The sequence below is a fragment of the Bos grunniens genome, chromosome 21 (genome assembly GCF_055505025.1).
Source record: "Bos grunniens cultivar Pamir isolate PY7600 chromosome 21, Bosgru_T2T1.0, whole genome shotgun sequence".
Classification (NCBI taxonomy): domain Eukaryota; kingdom Metazoa; phylum Chordata; class Mammalia; order Artiodactyla; family Bovidae; genus Bos; species Bos grunniens.
The window spans coordinates 21005615-21029687 of NC_141185.1; the positions used below are offsets into that span (position 1 = coordinate 21005615).

The window sequence follows — 24073 nt, forward strand, 5'->3', positions numbered from 1 at the left end:
TCAGCTAAATAAATTATAAACGAAATAAATAATTTTTTAAAAAACACAGCAAAAACTTCACCCTCTTGTCCACTGGTTGGATTCCTTTAATCATCTTGGTAGACGAGAAAGAATAATGTTTGAAATTGCCCTGAGAAATGACACTTAATGATTTCCTCTTACTTCAACTTATAAGCAAGATTTTCAATTATCTTTCTAAAAATAAACTGGTAGCTATATAAACTTATTTAGCTATGAAACTGTGATTAAATACTCTGATCTACTGAATTGCCTATATCAACTAATTTTATTTCAGAAAAGCAATCAACTATATCATCATATCCTGTCTCTACTATCTTCCAGAAGTTTATAGATACTCTCAATGTATACTATTATTTTATTATCCTTGACATGAAAGGATGATAATATTATGGCTTTCCTTTTAATAACTCGTAAAAGTCTCATGATATGTTTCAGGACACTTCCATCTTTTTTTCTCAGCACCGGCTTTGAGTACAATACTTAAATATGTCTCTTTGTACATTTTACCCTCCTCCTTCTCCCTATTTATCTTAAACTTCACCCAGCAAATCCTGCCAGCAATTATCCCACAGCTGTGATATTTCACTTGTTTAAACAGAAACCTTATCAGTAAATAATAGCTGTTGTCATTCTACACAACTAATCATGTAATAGTCACTGAATTCATTTACAATTTCCAGCTACAGACACAAGATGAAGCTACCTATTAACATGATTTTCCTGTGTCACTCTACTGCCTTTCATTGCTAGATGAGATATGCAACTGTTAAAAAAAATTTAGGCTTGTGTATGTGGTTTCTGGGGTCAACAGCATTATGATATGAATAAATCATATAGTTAATTCTACCTCTAACACAATACTGTGCAAAAGCAACAGGTAATTCCCTGCTGCAACGACTTTACTAGGAAGCTTCAGGCCCAATAAAATCAGAGTTAAAACACCAGATACTTCCAAATCAAGTTTCATGGTAGAACTGAGACAGAGGTAGAAACTGAGAGAAAGCAACTGTTCATTTTCACAAGAAATTTTTGTAAGTTGGAGAAAGGCATGAACAAAAAGAAAGGGAATAAGAAGTTTCACCGGAATAGAATAGAGAAAGAAAGATCATAATAATCATGGATACTTTTACATCAAACTTTGGTTTTTCTAATACCCTAGACAGACAAGCCTGGAAGGTCACAGTCCACGGGGTCGCTGAGGGTCGGACACGACTGAGAGACTTCACTTTCACTTTTCACTTTCATGCACTGGAGAAGGAAATGGCAACCCACTCCAGTGTTCTTGCCTGGAGAATCCCAGGGATGGGGGAGCCTGGTGGGCTGCCGTCTATGGGGTCGCACAGAGTCGGACACGACTGAAGCAACTTAGCAGCAGCAGCAGGACCCTAAAAAATATTTGAAAGTTTTTAATACCTCTTTTTTATTCAACAAATACTATCAAGTGCCCACTCTTAAATATTTTCAGAACCCCATTGTGAAATATTCCTATACTTAACCATAATGTTAACTGTCATACATGTGCCTTTTACTCCTATTTTCCTTTCCATGTCTTAAAAATATATACATTTCCCCAACATATAAGAGAAAATGTCACTTTCCCTGTACATTGGATCTATGGAAAGATCAGTCTTTTTAGTAGACAGCAAGGAATATATGAGGACAAGGCAGCCCAAAAGCCATCTGAAATGGGCACAGGAGCAGCCAGCCAAATTGGCATCGCATTCTGTATCATCATTCCCTATCAAAGACAGACTAGGTGAAGAGTCTCACGATTCCAGACCTAACTGCCAAAGATCAGTCAAAGCAAGTGAGCTCAGACATAGCAAAATAAAATATACAAATATATAAACATACGTGTTCCAAAGTTTGTGTTCAAATCAGCCATGAGGGAAATATAGATGATAAATGTCTAGGTGGAGGGAGGAAAAAAATTATACCAGTAGCTACATTCACTTCAAAAAATATACAAGCACCTACTATGCAGCAGGCAGTATTCTAGGAGTATGCAGCAGTGAATAAAATGGACGAAAAAAATCCCTAACTTCCTAGAGTGTCCAGCCAGTGTAGGAGACACATAATAAATAAGAGAATGCAGAGTGGTAGGACCTTAAGAGAAAATAAAATCAGGAAGAAGGGATATAGTGCATAGTGCCCAAAGATGATCACACCAATTGCTCCTCTCTCTGTAGTCACGTCGCACTCCTCTCTGTAGCAGATGGAGGACCTTTCTTCCTTCTTCTTGAATCTTAGCTTGTTTATGACTAGCTTTGACTATTAGAATAGGTAGCAGCTCCAGCTCCACACCTAAGAAATCTGGCAGCGTCAGTCTGGGTTCTCTTGGAACCCAGCCTCCATGCTATAAGGAAGTCTCAACTATCTTCTGGACAGAGAGGCCACATGCAGAGTCCCTGGATGAGGAGACCAAGGTGGAAAGGATGACCAAACGGAAGAGAAAGGTGCCCCTCCTGAGCGCTCACCTGCATACCGACACATTTGAAACCCCTGCTGACCCATATGAAGAGAATAAAAGTCCAGAAATTAGTAAGAAATGATGAATTATTAAATCATTAAATATGGGAGTGCTCTCCCTGGATACGCAGTTACACTGAAATAGATAACTGAAACACGGGAGGGGAGAATAAAGAGAAAATTGGTAATTATCAGAGTGAAGAATCACAATGCAACAGTGAGATTATCTACGTCTTTTCTGAGAATACAGCAAAAAGAAAACATTTAAATTACTTCAAAAGAGAAAGAATTAAGGTAAGCATACTAAATCCTATTGACCACTGGAAAAGCAGACAGACATAGGCCACATTTCTAAACTGGGGGCTGAGAGGCAAAGATTGATCTTGCTGAGTCAGTTATAAGTGGCTACACCTCAGGAGCTACACTTAAGGAGTAAAGCCTAAGGAATTGTACCCACATACCTCAGCCACACCTGGACACCATCTAAATGGTAGGATCCTGACCTCAAGGCTAAGCTGGAGGTCTTCCTGGGATGAGACTTTGAGGGGGTCTTGGGGGATGGTGAATGGGAGGGATGTGAATCACTTGGGTTCAGAGGGCAGAATGGGGTAGACAGGTTGGCAGCCTCCGATGAAGGATACCTCCAGATGGTCACTTCCAGTGTAATCTCCTTCCACATTGACTCTGGACTTGGCCATGGATGGGCTCTGACCAGTGGAACATTAGCAAGTGTGATGCAAACAGAGGCTTGATAAGCTGGTCAGCGTAAGGCCTGTCCCCTTGGAGTACTCCTACTAGGAAGCAAGCTTCTTTCTGCTCGAGAGAGAGTCACGTGGAGGGCTCTGAAAAGTGAACCATCAAGTGGAAGGAGGCTATGCAGAAGAGACCCAAGACATACCAGCAGAGCTTTCAGCTGAATGCAGTCACTCTCAGGGAATGGGGACAGGCGGTGGAGAAGCCTCCATTTCACTTGCAAAACTGTCTTAACAAACAATTGTTGTTTAAGCCACTGGCTTAACAGTGTAAATTTGTAGGGTGGTTTGTTATGTAACAACAGACATCTGAAACAGAGGATAAGGCATAGAAGACTTCACTGAGAAGACTTAGAGGCGAGAAAGAAGCCTCATCTGGGCGGGAAAGCATTCCAGGCAGAGGGATGAGCACGCACAAAGCCCTGAAGTAAGAGTAGACCTGGCTTACCTGAGGAGCTGCACAGAGGCCAGGAGAGCTGCAACAGATGAGGGAGTGGGGTGGGGGACATATTAAGAGACAACGTTAGAGCAGGAACAGTGGCCAGATGAACCCAGGATTTGCAGGTCATTGTAAAGACTTTGACTTCCATCCAGAGGTTGATGGAAAGCCATTGGAATTTGAAAGCTTTCATCAATTCATTTAAAACTATCTGTTTAGCGTGACTGTATGCCAGTTTCAGAGTGCTGGGCATTCAACAATCAATAGGACTTTGTGTGGGGGGGGACAAGGGCAGGAGGAAGGGTTTTGAGAGGGTGGAATAAGAGGAGCAGGATTACAAAAAAGCTGGACCAGGTGGGAGGGAGACTGCTTTCTGCTGGCTCGGGCCACCTGAGGGTAGAGATCCCTTTAGCCAGGACCCCTCTTAGTTTTCCTCAAAGTCTCTCTTCAAGATAATTTGCTACAATTTTATATTTGAGTACATTATACCCACACAAGAAAGCTCACTTCTCTTTTAACACAATTTAATTTCCTAAAAGCTTTTTTCCAAACAAATGGCATTTCATCAGCCACGCACATGTATTCTCCAAAGATCTTGCCAGGCTCCAGCATTCTGCGCTCTGTGTGTCAATACATTTACAGAAAAACGTTCTGTTAAATTTAAAACGATTCTCTTCAGAAGACACTATGTACTTCCTAAGAGGTACTTCACGAATATAGTGCAGTACAGATTGCAGTGAGGTTTCAGAGCAATTGACTCACCACCGCATCATATTCTTAAAGCCAAACTAAATGGCAAAGTAACAAGCAAAGAAGGCATAGAGCTAACATTATTATAGCTTTAAATAAAAGTTCATGAAGCAATTTTCCTTGTGTGGAGCCACACACACCAAAGTATACATGCTGGCATGGAAGGTGACGGTAACAAGAGGACTTTGCTGGGCCTTGACACGTGGAGTTTCTGGAGAAAAGTGTGAAGATCTGGTCGCGGGTGGAATAAGTTATAATTATTTCAGCTGGACAAGCCATCAGTTTACACTGAATCTGGATGGCATCCCAGTTCAGGTCAGACTATATTTAATAGTATTTTCATAGAACTTCTTGTCAAACACACATTCTTTGCGGGAAGGAAGCAGAAGTGCTCCCTTCAACAGAATAAAATCCTTCTACTTATTCTGTACTTTCCTAGGTTTATAAAGACAAGATACCCCCAAATACTTCGTTGCTTTAGAAGAGATGTTTTTTTGGCTAACTCATTTCTCTCAAAAATGCAACTAAATGCCCTGCTTTAACTTATGTTGTTTCTTTACCTTATGTTGTTTCTTTGTTGTTCAGTCACTCTGCAGTGCCCAACTCTGCAACCCCATGGACTGCAGCACACCAGACTTCCCCATTCTTCACTATCTCCCAGAGTTTGCTCAAACTCATGGCCATTGAGTCAATGATGCCATCCAACCATCTCATCTTCTGTCACCCCTTCTCCTTCAGGCCTCATTTTTCCCCAGCATCAGGTCTTTTCCAATGAGTCAGTTCTTCACATCAGGTGACCAAAGTATTGGAGCTTCAGTGTCAGCATCAAAATCAGTCCTTCCAATGAACATTCAGGGTTGACTTCCTTTAGGATTGACCATTTTAGGATTTTATTTCTTAAATTCTAATTAATAACAAGATTTCAGTTTCCAGCTATCTGATATTTAAATGACTTCACTGAGCATTTGTTTCTCACAAACAGCTCTATTTTTTTTTACTTAAGGGCCATATAAAATAGATAAGAAAAATCTAAAAATACCATTGTACCTACTAACACTATCATCTTATATCTTTTAAATCACTCTTGTATAAGGTGTTTTATTTTCCATTTTAAATCATTTATTCTCAAAGAACTGTAACTAAATCCTCTTGAAATGTGATTCAGGTTTTAAGAAACATGTCAAAGTTATTTGCACTCTATGCTATTACAGTCTCTGCACCGGCTCTCCTGCCCCACACGCTGAACTCTTCCACAATCTGAAACAATAACTTCTGAAGATTCCAACCATTCACTTATTTCTTTAGTTCTCCTCAAGGGGCTAGGCCTCTAAGTCTGTTTCTTTAGTTCATCAGAATCAGAATCACATGGTATTAAAATTCAGGCCCCAAGACCCCATTTCAAACTTATAAACTTGAAACTTCTGGGTGTGTGGCCAGGAATCTCTGACAAATATTCCAATTGATTCAGATGTACCAGAGGTTTGACAGGCACCACACTAGACCATAGTCCTTAAGCCCCGTGAGCATCTGATACGTAGGACAAACCCTCAGCCCAAGAAGATACCAGGGGGACTACATTTTGCATATCTTCTCAGAGAATTCACAGAAGCTCTGAAGCCTGTCCACGGACCCTTCTTCCCCAGTGTGTCTGGACTCCTTGTTTAATAACTTTCTCTTTGACACCAAGGAAATCAGTATGAGTAAGACTGGGCACTGGCTGTGCCCTGCTCTGTTCTGTTGAGGAGAGCCATTGACAACTTCCTACCTTTATCTCAACCTCAAAATAAAGTGTGTTTTTCTTATCCAATTCACACAAGTATTGTGAGGCTGAAATTGCTTTAAGAGCTTTAGAAGAAAGGTACCATATAAATGCAAATAACAGGAGATTTGATAAGAAGAATAGTCATACCCAAGCGCACAAGGGCTGCCCTATCCAAAGGGTGGTTTGTGGTTTCACCACTATTATCATTCAGTATACATCAGAGAATAGACTATAACATGAGCCTTTAGAATTCTTTCTATGAAAGAAAGAATTGCAGGCACATTTTTCTCATACCATCATATAAATGCCACGAAGAGAATGGAAAGATGAAAGAAGACACCCTGGACCATAAGTCCTAAAGACGCCACAACCACTCCAAGAGGAAGAACGAATACAGCGCTGGTAGGGAAAACTCTACAACTTCGAATTGAAGGAAACTCAGGGAACTCCAAAGAGAATACTGAAATCACAGCTCTCTCCCTGTGGCAAGACATATTTTAACACTTAGCACAAACATCCATCCACACATTATATAACCTGGCATTTACCACTTTCATTGCTCAGGTTGGGCATGTCTACCATGCCCTCAATCCATCAAGTTGGTTTTTGTAACCACAGCAACAGAGCTGGAGTACAGCCTAAGGAGAGTTAATTCAGTATCAAAAAATAATAAAGAAAAAGCAGGACTTTTTTTTAGACACTCTGGCTCTTTGGATGATTTCAGTATATCTGCAACTGTTTCTAGACTTCCTCTGAAACTTTCTCTTGAACCAGCTTACAATTTACCCAGCAACAACCACAGCACTTCTTCCTGGGTTGCTATACATTGAGTAGCTAGAGAAAATGCATACATTAGCCAAGGAGTGAGTGGCCAAGGACAGTTTACACGACATCTTTCTAATCCTATATAGACATCTGAAACAAAACCTAAGGAGAATAATAAAGGACAGGAAAATAACCTCACCTTCAGAACAGAAGCTTTTGCACAGGTTTTTTTGCCTGAGTTCCAGAGCTTGCATGTTAGATCCTCAACAATTGTACATGGCAGAAAAAGGAGAAACTGATACTCTATCACACCTGAGGCGACCAGGATCTTATCTTTGCTTGATATTATTCTTTTGTGATTACACATATACTGTGTTTTATTGTGCTTCACTTTATTGCCCTTCACAGATATTACATCTTTTTTTTCTTTACCAGTTGAAGGTTTGTGGCAACCCTGCAACAAGCAAGTCTGCAGACACCATTTTTCCAACAGCACTGGCTCACTTCATGTCTCTGTATCCCATTTTGGTAATTCTCACAATATCTTAAATATTTTCATTATGGTATATTTGTTATGGTAATCTATGGTCAGTGGTCTTTGATGTTACTATCACAGTGACTTCGGGGGTGGGAGGCATGTCATGAACTGTGCCCACATAAGACAGAGAAATTAATTAACAAATGTTGTGTGTGTTCTGACTGCTCCACTGACTGGCCATTCCCTCCCTCTCCCTCTCCTTGACCTTCCTGTTCCTTGAGAGACAACAATACTAAAATTAGGCCAATTAATAGCTGTACCATGACCACCAAGTGTTCCAGGGAAAGGAAGAGTCAGTGGGGCAAACTTCATTGCTTTATTTTAAGAAATTGCCATGGCCACCCCAATGTTTAGCAACCACCACACTCATCAGACAACAGCCCTCAACACTGAGGCAAGATCCTCCACCAACAAAGAGATTATGACTTGCTGAAGGCTCAGGTGATGATTAGTATATTTTTAACAATAAATTTTTTAAATTAAGGTTTGTACATTTTTAGACATAATGCTATTTCACACTTAAAAGACTACAGTATACTATAAACATAACTTTTATATACTGGTAAACCAAAAATTTCATGTGACTTGATTTACTGTGGTATTCACTTAACTGCAATGGTCTGGAACCTGCAATATCTCTGTGACATACCTGTGGTGTCCTTTTAAAGTATTCATTATATTCTTGTTCAAAGAGACAGGAAGTTGGGGTTGTCATTTTTCAGCAAACCCATAAAGAAAAACAATCCATCCTCCTGGACATTAAATAGAGAAATTTGATCAATTATTAATACAAAAGTCAAGCCCAAATCCAGGAACTATCAGATGGGAGATGGGAGACAGGAAAGAAAGCTCCTGCTTTTGAATAAAGACATTGGATGCTCTAGTGTGGGTTGTTCAGTTGTGTCCAGCTCTGTGTAACTCCATGGACTGTAGCCCACCAGGCTCCCCTGTCCATTGAATTCTCCAGGCAAGAATACTGGAGTGGGCTGCCATTCCCTTCTGCAGGGGATCTTCCCGACCCAGGGATCCAACTCATGTCTCCTGCGTTGCAGGCAGATTCTTTACCATCTGAGCCACCAGGGAAGCCCTTGGATGCTATAAACCCAAACTAATATATCACCCACATTGCTTTCTTCCCACAGCTCCCCTACAGGAGAAAGCACAAAACTAAACAGAACAGCCTAAGTGTCCCGAGAGCAAGTCCTGGTTCTAAATGCCTCAGTGTGTAGGAAGCAGGCCTCAAGGAAAGAGCAACTCAGTGCTTAAAACAAAGGTCTTGTAGTATCTAGCATCTCTTTCTGACACTTTAGGGAAAGCTTCCAAATATTCTAACACATATCAAAATCAAAAATCTCAAAACCACAGCAGGAGATGTTATCTAAAGAAGAAGCTGAAGATTCCTACTTGAACCAGTTTTCTTTCACTTCAGATCACAAACTTTAAACCTACAGAGCTTTCAGTGGAAGGACTCACAGAACTAAACAGTTCTAATTTTTTAGTGAGAATGAATAAATCTACTATTGATGAGACTGGAAATCTTATTAAAAAATCTTTCTATTGGGTGCATCAATAGAATTCTTCCATCATAATTCCAGTGAAATAATACATCTGCATGAGACATTTGAGTATGTCAGATCTTTATCTGAAATTGTTTATTATCTTGCCTTTTTAAAACATAATATATTCCTGCCACCAACTGGATATACTATGACAAGGTCAGAAAAGTCCCACTCATGATACAACTATTGTTTCACTCCCTTTCATGTTGAGAATGCTTCCAGTGTTGTCCACGCATGCAAACAGGGCTAAAAAAGAGAGCAGCGGGATTCTCCTCCACTTGATGCATGTAAAATCCATTTTTCATCAGCAGCTCTTCGCAGAAACTGCCACTGATTGCAGCTCTGCTTTGCTCATCACAGTCTGATGGATGTTTTTGCTCAAAATAAGTCACCCTTTGCTGATTGCTTCAAGCTGCTCAGTCTGTCAATTGTGGAAATACAGCATCCTCCAGCTAGGCCACAATGCTTATTGTAATCAAAGAGTCAGATGCAAACATTCATTCCCATGATTCCTCGGCTCTGATCTCTATTTGTCTACTGCAGTGTTCATTTTGGTTGTGAGATACCCTCAGAACGAAAATGCCGCAGGTTAGGGATCAAGTCACTCACCTCAGCTAAGTTAAAATCTTCCTCTCAGAGAATAAGCCTCTCATTTTCCTAAAAACATAAGCCAAAGAAAGGTAAGTTTTCTTCATTTCGATATTTGGCAAAACTAATACAATATTGTAAAGTTTAAAAATAAAATTAAATTAAAAAAATAAATACAGTGGGGTAGAAGCTACCATTTTTCACAAGGATGCCGGGAATGCCTCCTTTTACAAGGATACTAGAGGATGTAGGGAACTAGAGCCTAAAGATTTGCATCCCTGACAGAAATTCTGAATGTCATGAGTTTAATACCTGTCAATCAAAAGAATGCTTAGAGTACATTTGTATATGTCACACAATCATATTGGGAATGAAGTGATTAAACAGAAAGGCCTTGCACAGTCGTGTCTGACTCTCTGTGGCCCCATGGAATGTAGCCCGCCAAGCTCCTCTGTCCATAGGATTCCCTAGGCAAGAATACTGGAATGGGTTGCCATTTGCTCCTCCAAGGGATCTTCCCAACCCAGGGATCAAACTCACGTCTCCTGCAGCTCCTGCATTGGCAGGTGGATTCTTTTACCACTGAGTCACCTGGGGAGTCCCTAGAAACGCCCTGAGCTACTTCCTAAGTACTGCTGCCAGAAGAAAGGTAGAGTTCAGTGGTGTTTTTTTAAAAATAACTACATTATATTCATATTTATGTACAATGAATACCCATTTTAAATGCCCATTCCAAGTAGGAAATAACTTTCTCTGCCAGAAGGGGTAAGCATTCACATCAGTTAGGACTAGGTTCAGCTACATATAACGGAAAAATCCAATGAGATAACAGCTTCAAGTCTTAGAAGAGAGAAACAATACATGTGTCTTACACATAAGAAATCCAGAGGAAAACAATCCAGGAATGGAATGATGGGCCACAGCATTATCTCTTACTCGAGCTGTCCTCTTTCCTCCCTCATCCTAGTGCCTGAATTTCATTCTCAAAATCATCGTATGGTCTAAGTGGCTGCCCAAGCTCCAGCCATTACATCACATTCCAGAGAGCAGGATGGAAGAAACAAGGAGGCGACTCCCAGCACCTTTTCTTTAGAGACCTCCCAGCAGTCCCACGCAGCACCTCTACTTATATCTCATTGGTGAGAACTTGGTCGCATGGCTAATACTTAGTGGCATTGGAAATAGGCAAATAGTTATAGTTGAGGCTATACAAACTCTGCTAAAACTTAGGGTTCTCTTATTAAAGGAGAAGGGAGAATGGTTATTTAACAGAAAATGAGATACCTACTCCAGCACTCGCTCTTCACCGCCATCCCTGCCATCAGAGATACCAGATGACCTTGGGCAAGTCAGTAAAATCTGTCTGTGCTTCAATTTCCTCAAAAGTATCCACCTTGTGCATTCATTTGGAACTTAAATTGTGGAGTCCTGCCCCAAGGCCACAGGTGCAAGGACTTGCACCAAGGCCACAGAAGCGGAGCCCAGAACCAAGGTCACCTCCGAAGCTGACTGGGCCCCTTTGTTATCGTTTTCAAAAGCCCCCCAATCATCACTAACAAGCTTCCTGACCCATATTATGCAAAGATGCCCACTCCAGTAAACACTCTATAGGGCCCCAACCAATCACCTAATGCCAACCTTTCAGCAGGAATACTCTTTGTCTTGAAGCTATAAAAATTGGCTATTATCTCACAAAAACTGTTGACTGTCCCTGACTTGTCTGCAGTTGTTGGCCCACTGTGTTCACAGAGCCCACTTTATCCCTGTTCTTTGTTCTTAATAAACTTACTACCTTTCTGCAGTACTCCATGTCTGGAAATTCCTTTCCAGTGTGTGCTCGGGCTGCCTCAACATAAATGAGATGGCGTGCAAAGGGCCTAGGGCACATAGAACCTCAGAAAACATCAGCCTCCTTCCACGTATCAACAGGAGCCAGATCAAGCCCAATCCAGCAGATGCCTTGGAGCCTGTACTTGGGACCTCTGTCCCTCTCTCAGGGACCACACTGGCACTTGGTCCAATGCTGGCTTCCTCTTCTTTCCTTTGTTATAAGCCACACCCAACGTGTGCCACAGATGCCTAGACAGGCCTGATAACTGGCCCAACAGAGGCTGTGGCCCCTGGAAGACTCATTTTCAGGAAGAACTGGAGATGGGAAAGAGGCTGGGCATAAACAAGTCCTCAGGAAAAATGGAAGAAATACATTTTCCACTAAGACTTCATACGCCACAGGGACTCCAAATAAACTTTGAAGTCTTTGGCAAAGACAGCAAACCATTCAGTAGCAGTTTCTATCTGCTCAGAGGAAAGTGCCTCAAGATCAGCTACTTTTGAATTTTATCCTTCAAGTCATTGCTCTCAGAGGACCCTTCTGAGAGACTGTGAGTGACTGGAGGAACCCATCAACACCAGGAAACAAAATACAAATCCTCCTGAAAGCCCCATCCCTTTTATGGGGAAGCCAGCGGATTGCTAATCAACTCCCTGCTGCCACAGGCCAGGGTCTTGGGAAGCAGATTCTGAGATGGAACTCCCCATGTAAGGTGTTCTCTGTGTGTTGTGTTGTGTTTTTAATCACTAAGGCATGTCCAACTCATTTGCAACCCCATGGACTGTAGCCCTCCAGGCTCCATTTCCTTTTCCAGGGGATCTTCCCAAGCCAGGGATTGAACCTGGCTCTCCTGCATTACAGGCAGATTCTTTACCACTGAACCACTAGGGAAGTCCATCGGTGTACCTGAAGGAGTAGTGGCAAGGCTGGGCAGAAAGAAAAGTTAAATTTTAATACAGCCCCCACAAAGCTGGCAGGGAGCCCTGGAACAAGTATTGCCCCCACATCAAGGTGCAATGGTCTAGTCTCTGTCACCACCACCACCACCCCCATCTCTCACAATCACCACTTATGAGCCATCCTCAGAGGGCAAGACCTCAGCTGAGGCCAACCCTCAAGAAGCTGACAGCTTCAGACTATGTCCTGACTTCATTCCCTACAACTGGGCAGCAAGACCCTCATGGGAAAGAGGATGGAGCAGCTCAAGTCTACTCCACCATAGAAAGAAATCAACCATAAAAGGATTTTAAGGTTTTCCTGACTCTGGTGTTCATGTACCTTTTATTTGGGATTTTGTATCCCAGATGGACTTGACACAAAAAATCACTATTTCACTCCTCAAGTCACATATCACAGAGTATATGTTTAATTGATAGCAGGCTTGAAATGCTATATAAACAACTCAGTTAAGATTAGGAAGATTGGAAAGTCAGGCTTATTCTATCAGCCTTCTTGGTTTCAGATCAGATCAGATCAGATCAGTCACTCAGTTGTGTTCGACTCTTTCCAACCCCATGAATTGCAGCACGCCAGGCCTCCCTGTCCATCACCAACTCCCGGAGTTCACTCAGACTCACGTCCATCGAGTCAGTGATGCCATCCAGCCATCTCATCCTCTGTCGTCCCCTTCTCCTCCTGCCCCCAATCCCTCCCAGCATCAGAGTCTTTTCCAATGAGTCAACTCATCGCATGAGATGACCAAAGTACTGGAGTTTCAGCTTTAGCATCATTCCTTCCAAAGAAATCCCAGGGCTGATCTCCTTCAGAATGGAGTGGTTGCATCTCCTTGCAGTCCAAGGGACTCTCAAGAGTCTTCTCCAACACCACAGTTCAAAAGCATCAATTCTTCAGCGCTCAGCCTTCTTCACAGTCCAACTCTCACATCCATACATGACCACAGGAAAAACCATAGCCTTGACTAGACGGACCTTTGTTGGCAAAGTAATGTCTCTGCTTTTGAATATGCTATCTAGGTTGGTCATAACTTTCCTTCCAAGGAGTAAGCGTCTTTCAATTTCATGGCTGCACTCACCATCTGTAGTGATTTTGGAGCCCAGAAAAATAAAGTCTGAGACTATTTCCACTGTTTCCCCATCTATTTCCCATGAAGTGATGGGACCAGATGCCATGATCTTAGTTTTCTGAATGTTGAGCTTTAAGCCAACTTTTTCACTCTCCACTTTCAATTTCATCAAGAGGCTTTTGAGTTCCTCTTCACTTTCTGCCATAAGGGTGGTGTCATCTGCATATCTGAGGTGATTGAAATTTCTCCCGGCAATCTTGATTCCAGCTTGTGTTTCTTCCAGCCCAGCGTTTCTCATAATGTACTCTGCATAGAAGTTAAATAAGCAGGGTGACAATATACAGCCTTGACGTACTCCTTTTCCTATTTGGAACCAGTCTGTTGTTCCACGTCCAGTTCTAACTGTTGCTTCCTGACCTGCATACAAATTTCTCAAGAGGCAGATCAGGTGGTCTGGTATTCCCATCTCTTTCAGAATTTTCCACAGTTTATTGTGATCCACACAGTCAAAGGCTTTGGCATAGTCAATAAAGCAGAAATAGATGCTTTTCTGGAACTCTCTTGCTTTTTCCATGATCCAGCGGATGTTGACAATTTGATCTCTGGTTCCTCTGCCTTTTCTTGGTTTAATGATCAGTAAATATAAATAAGGATTTTTCAATTTAAATAAAGATTTGACTGTACTTCATAGTCAATAGCAAGAATCCTAAAAACGAGGACTATGGAGGAAAATGGCACTTTAGCAGATTTCCAGTACTTTCTAAATCTTGCTTTACTGGGAAGCAAACTGTTTAATACTTATTTTCCAATTTTCAGTTCTACTGAGATGAAATGGATCCTTTCATTTTCTACTTAAAATGTTCAAGGATGAACTGAATATCCCCAGTTCTCAAGGTAATCTTACAGTCACCCTGTGTGCCTTTCCATGGGGATTCCACCTAAGAAAATGCTAGGGACCCTTCTTTATTCCAAAAAATTACCAAATTCTCAAAGAAGCAAACCACACCAAAAGGATTTTGCTGCATTGGGATCAAAATCACTCCTTGCTTCAAAAATAAAACCTAGTTTGTCATATTAGTAAGTGTAATTCCACTTGTCTGAAATATAAATCAAGCTCACTTTGTAAAATCATCTTGCATTTTTTTCAGGTGGGAGGAGGTGGGAAGCATTTAAAAAACTGGAGTTGTAACAGCAGATTACCAAAACACTGGACTTTACCTTGATGTAGTTCAGTTAACTACCAGCTTCCCATACTAGAGTTCCCATGGAACTCTATTACAACTATTAAAATATTTTCTTGCCCAGAGAATTTTACTAGACAATGTATCAGAGAATACACCAGAAGGAGGAAAATGAGGAAGATGTACAGGAGTATTCAACTGTGTGGAGGTAAGTATTAAATGCAGAAAGGACTAGAGCTGAGAGCTTTTGAAAAGGACACCAAATCAAAATGGGTGAGGATCTAGATCAAGGATCAGGAAATCATGGTTCATGAGCCAACTCCAACCTATCTTTTGTTTTTATAAATAAAGCTTTATTGCAACACAGCTATATCCATTTGCTTATATATTGTCTATGGCTGCTTTTGTGCCACAACAGATGGCAGAATTGAGTAGTGACATCAGAGATTCCATGGTTCACAAAGGCCAAAATATCTACTATTTGTCCCTTCAGAGAAAATGTTTGCCAATGCCTGCTCTGTGTGTGTTTGCTTAGTCACTCAGTCATGTCCAATTCTGTGCAACCCCATGGACTATAGTCTGCCAGGCTCCTCTGTCCATGGGGATTCTCCAGACAAGAATACTGGAGTGGGTTGTCTTGCCCCCTTCCAGGGGATCGTCCCAACCCAGGGTTTGAACCCGCATCTCCTGCGTTGGCTAATGGATTCTTTACCTCTGAGCCACCTGGGAAGCCCTGGAGAAGAAAGCAGCTTTGAGCAAAGAGAGAGCTACAGCAGGTCTTCATAACAATTGATGCTCTCTTTTAACTATTATATGCCAAATCAGCCAAGATATGTGTACCTTCAAATAACGGTCCTGTCTGGTAGTCCCTTGACATATCTTTAGTGGCTCTTCCACACCTATTTGTACTTTCCTCTTACATGGTGGTAGCCTCCAAGATTCTCACAAAGGATCTCCTCTTTTCTTATTTATTTACACTCTCTGGCAGCATTTTCATGAATGGTTTTAGCTTCAAGTAACTTGTATAGGCTGATGATTCCCAATTCCATGTCTCCTAAGTCTGAGATCTGCATATCCACTGCCTCTGGAACAGTTCTACTCCTCAAATGCAATGCATGTACAAACTCAACCGCTCCTTCCCATAAATGAATTTAGTGATTAATTCAGACTGAATTAGTTAGGTTCCTAGTTCCACCCTTACTAGCTACTAGTAACTATTGGGCAGGTTACTTAAACTCTCTAATACTTGATTTCCTCATATGTAAAGTGGAGATGATAATAATAGTGCCTACTACAGAATATGGTGATGAGGATTAAATGAGATAGTATGCAAAGGACTTAAGACAGTGCTTGACACAAAGAAATAGTTCTATAACTAATCGGACTAGCGAAATCATCAATGGGCTTTCATGTTTATTTGCAATATTAGTAAGTAACACTTTCATTAAATGTCATTTTTGACCTTGGTTTTCTCCTTGAAATTCTGGCCTCTCAGAAATGGCAACCCACTCCAGTATTCTTGCCTGGAGAATCCCGTGGACAGAGGAGCCTGGTGGGCTGCTGTCCAGGGGGTCGCACAGAGGCAGACACGACTGAAGCGACTTGGCAGCAGCAGCAGTGGCAGCACTACAGTCCACCAGGCTCCTCTGTCCATGGAATTTTCCAGGCAAGCATACTGGAGTGGGTTGTCATGTCCTACTCCAGGAGATCTTCTCTGATCCAGGGATCAAACCCACACCTCCTGTGTCTCCAGCATTGGCGGGTGATTCCCTACCACTGAGTCACCTGGGAAGCCCACACTCTATAGTATCACCACTCAGATTCCTTTACCTGTCAGTTATGAATTCATTCATCACCAAGGCTTTAAGACCGCAGCATTCTCAGTCAGTATTGAAAAAGCAAAGACAGAAAATACATTTAATAATATCATCTTGTTAGCAAATGGAGAGTACTGCAAACATTCTTAGTAGCATATTTTAGTACTACACTCAATTTAGAAATGATGGGTCTATAGTATTTAGTATTTATTTTTGCTAAAGGAAACTATTAAATCCAGATGGCCTATCAAGCTTTCAGTTGGAAAGATTTCTCATTTTCAAAAGTAATTAATGTTACACTGACAGTAGCTGATTGGCCCTTAGTTTTCTTTTTATATCAGTCATCACATTATTGCCAGGATATTGTCTTAAAAAGAGGAGCAGCTTCTAAAATAAAAACAACAAAACCCAAAGGTTGCGTTCTCCTTAACTCTACTCATCCTCCAGTCAATCATAGCTCCTTCTGGGGCTCAGACCTCCATGAAAATTCAACTTAACAGGTTGAAAAGACAGAGACAAGTTTTATAAGCCAAACTAAGGAGGCATGCGGCTGAAAATGTATTATATTCATGTAGAAGGACTTGCGGACATTGCAAACACTACTTTTAGAATCAGACTGAAGGTAGGTGAAACGAAACCCATTCCAGATGGGCTTTTGATCCTCTGTGTAGCTTCAATCATATCATTCCTTCTGTACCTCTTTTTCTCTATTTCTGAAGCAATAATTGCCATGTCACTATCTTGAAAGTGTGATTTAAGAACTAAATTCTAGGAATTTCTTCTGGCCTCATTTTGCCATTTGAAAAATAATGGAATTTCATCAGACACTTTCATGACTTCTAGCTTTAAAATGCTGTGACTTTTAGCTTTAAAATGCTGTGACTTCAATAGGTCATAAGTTATTTCCATTAAACTTAAAGACATTTTATCCAGAAGGCCCCTAGTCATGTATATGTTATCTACACAGAATAAACATTTAACTATTAACAAGAACAGAGTGTCAGTATGGATTTCTTCAAGTCCCTAAGAAAACAGAACATCTGACTAGCAAATTTTGATGGAATGCTGGAAAATGGAAAGACCAGGACCATGGAGACCTGTCTAGAGGGAGGCAAGCCATGTAAAGGGCAAGCCACAGGGTCAAGGTTGGTAGTGCTTTCTTCATGGTAGATGTCCAACCATGATGGTAAACTTTCTAGGAAAGCAGGAATAGAGATTACCAGTGCAAAGAAAGGGGAGACTCAAACAGGGAAATTTGTGCAACATTAAAATCTATTTATCATGTTGAGCTGTTTTGTCACAAGATAATATTTCAATAATAATAAGAGTTTTAGATCAGTAGCTCCTCAAAAAATTAAACTGGCAATTGTATGAATAAACTATCACGATATCATCACATGAACAAACATAAAGGTTAAAGTTGCTGTTAGGACTTCCCTGCTGATCCAGTGATTGGGAGCCTGCCAGCCAATGCAGGCGACACAGGTTCGAGCCGTGGTCCAGGAAGATCCCACATGCCACGAAACAACAAGCCCCGGTGCCACAAGTACTGAGCCCAAGCACCACGACTAGACAGGAGCTTACACTCACAATGAGACAAAGCTCGTGTGTGGCGGTGAAGACCCAGCACAGCCGTAAATAAATAAATACACTTGAAAATAAGCTGTTAAAAATATTCTTGTAGTCACACCTTGTTCTGAGTAAACTTACGATGCAAGGGGGAAAGGTCCTCAAGGCAGTCTCACCTCCCTGCTGCCACACTTGTCCCTATCTACTTCTCATCCTTCCCTTGGCCCTTCTCCCACTTCTTGGCCCTGAAGTCCTCAGGCAGCTTAAGGTACACACCCTCTCAGTCATGGACTTAACCTGGAAATACTGACCCTTCCTTTAAAACACCTCTTAGAACCAAGGTACAGTGGAATGAACATGGGCTTTAAAGTCAGGCAACATAGGTATGAATCCTGGTACCCTGAGTGCATGCGAAAATTACATGCTTGCCAAACCCTGACATTTAAAACAGCTGTGAAGATTATATTTAAAACATTGACTATCCTGGTTCACAGTGGATCCAAAAGACTGCTCTTCTCCTTGTTTCCAGAATGAGGATTCCCTCAGTGGAGTACCAGCATGACTGAAAAATCATCTGATAACTTAATTTCCAGTGGGAGTTTAGTGAGCTACCACTTCCTTAGTCACAAAACAAAAGCTAATGCTTAGAGACACCATACTTTAAACACACAAGAACGAAAACAGAATTTCTAGTGGAGTGACAGGTAAACAATAAAGTTGAATCTTTAGGTGTACATGTAAAGAGAAAAGTTGAATCTGAGTGTCCTGTCACACAAGTTTATATTTTCTAGAAAATTCTGCATTTCTTTGCTTAAGAAACCAAATTTCCATTGTCCATAAGAAACTTGAAACGTTTTCAGCCAAGAAACAACTTTCTCAGTTCATTCAACTCAACAACGACAACCAAAAAAAACAGTCCAATTGAAATATGGATAGAAGACCAAAATGGACATATAAATGGCCAATAAGCACATGAAAAGATGCTCGGTTCAGTTCAGTTGCTCAGTCATGTCTGACTGTTTGCAACCCCATGGACTGCAGCACACCATGCCTCCCTGTCCATCACCAACTCCCGGAGTTTATTCAAACTCATGTCCATTGAGTCGGTGATGCCACCCAGCCATCTCATCCTCTGTCGTCCCCTTCTCCTCCTGGAGCCTTCAATCTTTCCCAAAGTCAGGGTCTATTCAAATTAGTCAGTTCTTCTTATCAGGTGGCAAAAGTATTGGAGTTTCAGCTTTAGCATCAGTCCTTCCAATGAACACTCAGTACTGATCTCCTTCAGAATGGACTGGTTGGATCTCCTTGCAGTCCAAGGGACTCTCAAGAGTCTTCTCCAACACCACAGCTCAAAAGCATCAATTCTTCGGCGCTCAGCCTTCTTCACAGTCCAACTCTCACATCCATACATGACCACAGGAAAAACCATAGCCTTGACTAGACGGACCTTTGTTGGCAAAGTAATGTCTCTGCTTTTGAATATGCTATCTAGGTTGGTCATAACTTTTCTTCCAAGGAGTAAGCGTCTTTTAATTTCATGGCTGCAGTCACCATCTGCAGTGGTTCTGGAGCCCCCAAAAATAAAATCAGCCACTGTTTCCCCATAACATCCCTAATTATTAAAGAAATGTAAATCAAAACAACAAGGTACCACCTCACATCAATCAGAATGGCCATCATTAAAAAGTCTACAAAAACAAATACTGGAAAGAGTGTGGAAAAAAAGAAACTCTCCTACACTGTTGGTGGGAATGTAAATTGGTATAGTCACTATGGAAAAAAATAGAGATTTCTTAAAAAACTGAAAACAGAGCTACCATATGATTTAGCAATCCCACTCTTAGGCATATATCCAGACAAAACTATAATTCAAAAATATACTTGCACCCCAACGTTCATAGCAGAACTGTTTACAGTAGCCAAGGCATGGAAACAACCTAAATGTCCATCAACAGATGAATGGATAAAAAGACGTGTTATATTTATAAAATGGAATGTTACTCAGCCACAAAAAGGAAGGAAATAATGCCATTTGCAGCAACATGGACGGACCTAGAGATTATTATACTAAGTGAAGTAAGTCAGAAAGAAAAAGACAAATATCATATGATACCACTTAGATGTGAAATCTAAAATGGGATACAAATTATCTTATCTATGAAACAGAAACAGACTCACAGACATAGAGAACAGATTTGTGATTGCCAAGGAGAGACGGATTGGGAGTTTGCAGATAGCAGATGCAAACTATTATATATAGAATGGATAAACAACAAGGTCCAGCTGTAAAGCTCAGGGAACTCTAGTCAATGTCCTGAAATAAACCATAATAGAAAAGAGAAAGAAAAAAAGATTTAAAAAATTCAATCTGACAGAACAAAAATAAGAGAAGCCAAAGAAACTTGTTTCAGAGGCAATTCTAAAGCCCTGAGACTTTCTTAATAGTTTCAAGAGGTCTTTCTATTCTTATAGAAGGGAGATACTATATGAGAAAACCTGTTACTTGTCTTTATGGAAAATGATAAGTGAAACTGAGGCCCACAAAACAGCCTGATTGTAGGGTATCAAGAGTAAGACTTAAAAAAAAAAAAAAAAAAAAGACGACTTGATCACACTGGTGATTTTGTAATACCTTCCTTGCTGTGAGAGTATGACAATTCATTTTTTAAAATATTGTGGAAAGGGAAAAATAAAAAAGGTGAATCATGACCCAAAGGAAATTTCATTTATATCAGAGTCCTCATTTATATGGATGGAATCATTCTTCCAAAAATTTAAGTTAGTCATAATTAATTTTTGACTATAGGGTAATTCTTTAAGTCTCCAGTGAAATGGGAGTTGGTGCAATTATCCATGAAATTCAGGGATATTTTTAAAAACCACAATTTTGGCTTAAATTACTCAGATAAGACATTGACTGCTCAGCTTGTTCTGCGGGGGAAGTGCATTAAGTACCACCATATAGATGATAGCATTATCCCTGGAGCTTCTTCAAGTGTTTCTGAACATCTGATTACTCATAGTCTATGACTCACAAATTATATAAATCTTTGGAGAATTGAAAGTCAGTGCTTTCTTTTCATTCTCATTATATTAGCAAGTAATGGTGCTATCTCTGAAAGAAATTAGAAGCCCATGGTTAATATTCACTGTGGACAGTCTTAGTCAAAGTAATCCTCAGCAAATGTCAATTGTATGCACTATCTACTAATCAGAGACAACAGCAGTCCTAAAAGGGAATTATGACCTAACAGAGATTTTCATCTTAGGGTAAAATGCTCAGTAATTTCCCTAACATTAGAACCTCGGTTCTAAACTTCAGGCAGTGTTCTTGCCCTCATTACATATTTTTACCCTAGAAATCGGGTATGGTATAAATATTTTGACTTGTGGGTTACATCTGCCACTTTTCAGCAATGTGACCATAGGAAAAAAACAGAAAAAGACTGAACCCCTTTGACATTCTAATTTCTTCATCCGTGAAATAAAACATTATATCTAGCTCATATGATGCTTATGAAGCTTAAGAGAATAGAGAGAAAACTTTCCTAAAGTTATTTTACATCAGACAACCTCAACATCTCCATAGCTTTCAAGAATAAATACTTATTTCCTCATTTCCTAACTGAGCTGGTGCTCCATGTATTATTCTGGATCCCATGCTGAATCCTGGGTTCCAGAATAACAGTTGGAGGATAGAAGAGGATGACTGGATACCCACAAAATTTCAGCTCACAAAATGCTTTCATTTCTGCCCACATTCCAATCATCAAAGCAAGTCATGTAGCCAACCCCAAAGTCAATAGGGAAGAATATACCACCTATCAAGAGAACACAAATAATAGGAAATGAACAAACCAACCACCAGAGCAATAATCAGTACTTCCTAAATGTTGATTCTACCCACTACTGCCAAAGTACTACTACTACTGCCTCTCTGAGCCTGGATCCGCAGGTTTGCAGATTATAGGCATTCACTAATGAATTATTGATTCATAAAATAGTTGGCTAGTGATTATCATCATACAAATAGTAGAAATAATAACCTAGGTTCTAGTCTGCAAATATAAGCAATTTTCTTTTGGATGCTTGAATCACATATTTTAATCACATAGATTTTAAATGGCATTATTTTTTCAGTTTCTTTTCTTCTAGTTTTCTATTTTTTTATTTATTTATTTTTTTTCTCTAATTTTATTTTATTTTTAAAATTTACATAATTGTATTAGTTTTGCCAAATATCAAAATGAATCCGCCACAGGTATACATGTGTTTAAATGTTTTCTAAGAGTTTAGAACTTATTGTATGCCATCCAGTGCAGATTCTCAATATATTAGTAAAAGGTTGAAATCATTAATATCTCTAGCAATGACTTCTTAATTATATTAAGATACAGTTTAATAACAAAATTAGAAACTTTGATAATTTTCATAACTTGGATAGATGTAGTAAAAATACTATAGTCTCAACCTACCTCCACAGATAATATAGATTGAAGTAACTTTAGGGATAGTTTTGAGTGGTCATAAATATAAAAATCTTGAAAAACAATTGTAAAGGGAAAAGATGCCTCACAAGATTTGTTTAGTATCACACAATACTAATTTTTACCACCAGTATTTTGTGTCAGAACTCTTAGACGTACCAGGAAAAATGAAGATACTATGATTAAGAAATAGGCATTCTCACTTTCATCTAAAATTTCCATTTGCATGAAGGTGACTTTGTATTAATTATATTTATCTTTGTTCAGGATCCCTGACTGTATATCACAATGAAATATTGTGTACTCACAGAATGCCTAGTTAAGAAGGATATTCTCTTGGATTGATTTCAGTGATGAATGTGAAGTTAACGTCTCTCTCTGTGTGAAAGTCTGTATTGTATAGAACAGGTTCATTTATAAAATGCCTCATTATTAAAGTGACCCTGAACAAATAAAAGATGGACATGTAATACATGAAAAGGTCTGTTTGAAATGAATTTATTTCTGTGCCATTCATCAAAAGGGATTAGCTATTCTCCAGATTAGTGCTATGCCACCATTACTGCCCTGTATGGATAAGAATTTACAGTGATTTGCCATTTTCATTGATCTTTTAAATTAAATGGATTCTTAGTCTATAAGAGAAGGAAACAATTTCCCAAGGGAATCAGTTTCATTCTGAGCACTTTTCAAACCACACCCTCAAGTCCCAGGGATTTATACATTCACTCTCCTTTGATTATCAGGAGCACATTAATTTAAAGTTTGAGAAATATTGCATGGGAGATTCCTTAGGCAGAATACATTACAGAATTTATTTAAGGGAACATAATGTTTAGGAGAATTTGCAAGAATAGGCTTAAATACAAGGAAATAGACAGCCGAAATATTTGTAGGATTTTATAGAAACCAATATCAATCTCTCACCCAGCACAAAAATCTCTCCCACCTAGTTGTTGAAGCTTAAAATGCCTTTCACATAAGACCTTTCAACCCCTTGGCCTTCCCTGGTGGCTCAGATAGTAAGACACAGATATATAGAGCATTCTTTTGGACTCTGTGGGAGAGGGCAAGGGCGGGATGATATGGGAGAATGGCATTGAAACATGTAAATTATCATATGTGAAATGAATCACCAGTCCACCTTCGATACATGATACAGGGTGCTCGGGGCTGGTGCACTGGGATGACCCAGAGGGATGGGATAGGGAGGGAGGTGGGAGGGTTCAGGATGGGGAACACATGTACACCCATGGTGGATTCAAGTCAATGTATGGCAAAACCAATACAATATTGTAAAGTTTAATTAATTAATTAAAAAAAGAAAAAGAATCTGCCTGCAATGCAGGAGACCTGGGTTCAGTCCCTGGGCTGGGAAGATCCCTGGAGAAGGGAATGGCTTACCCACTCCAGTATTGTTGCCTAGAGAATCCCATGGACAGAGTCTGACGGGCTACAGTCCATGAGGTGACAAAGAGTAGGACGCGACTGAGCAACTAACATTTTCACTTTCAAACTTGAA

The 24073-nt window shown here is 40.1% G+C and overlaps 1 long non-coding RNA gene across 48 annotated transcripts in view; it reads right to left on the reverse strand.

The window, feature by feature from the left end:
* LOC147349204 (uncharacterized) overlaps positions 1–24073 on the reverse strand; it is a 535617-nt gene that overhangs the window by 493695 nt on the left and 17849 nt on the right. For 14 of the 48 annotated variants that reach the window (XR_015149613.1, XR_015149614.1, XR_015149610.1 and 11 more), the window contains exons 2-3: positions 9665–9712; positions 8146–8248 (exon numbers count right to left, since the gene is read on the reverse strand). The exons of 8 other annotated variants lie outside the window; for them this stretch is intronic. This is a non-coding gene — a long non-coding RNA (uncharacterized LOC147349204). Of the gene's footprint in view, positions 1–1175; positions 1407–3690; positions 3719–8145; positions 8249–9664; positions 9713–24073 lie in introns of those variants that run through there. 26 more of the 48 variants (XR_015149641.1, XR_015149639.1, XR_015149646.1 and 23 more) reach the window with 7 other exon arrangements.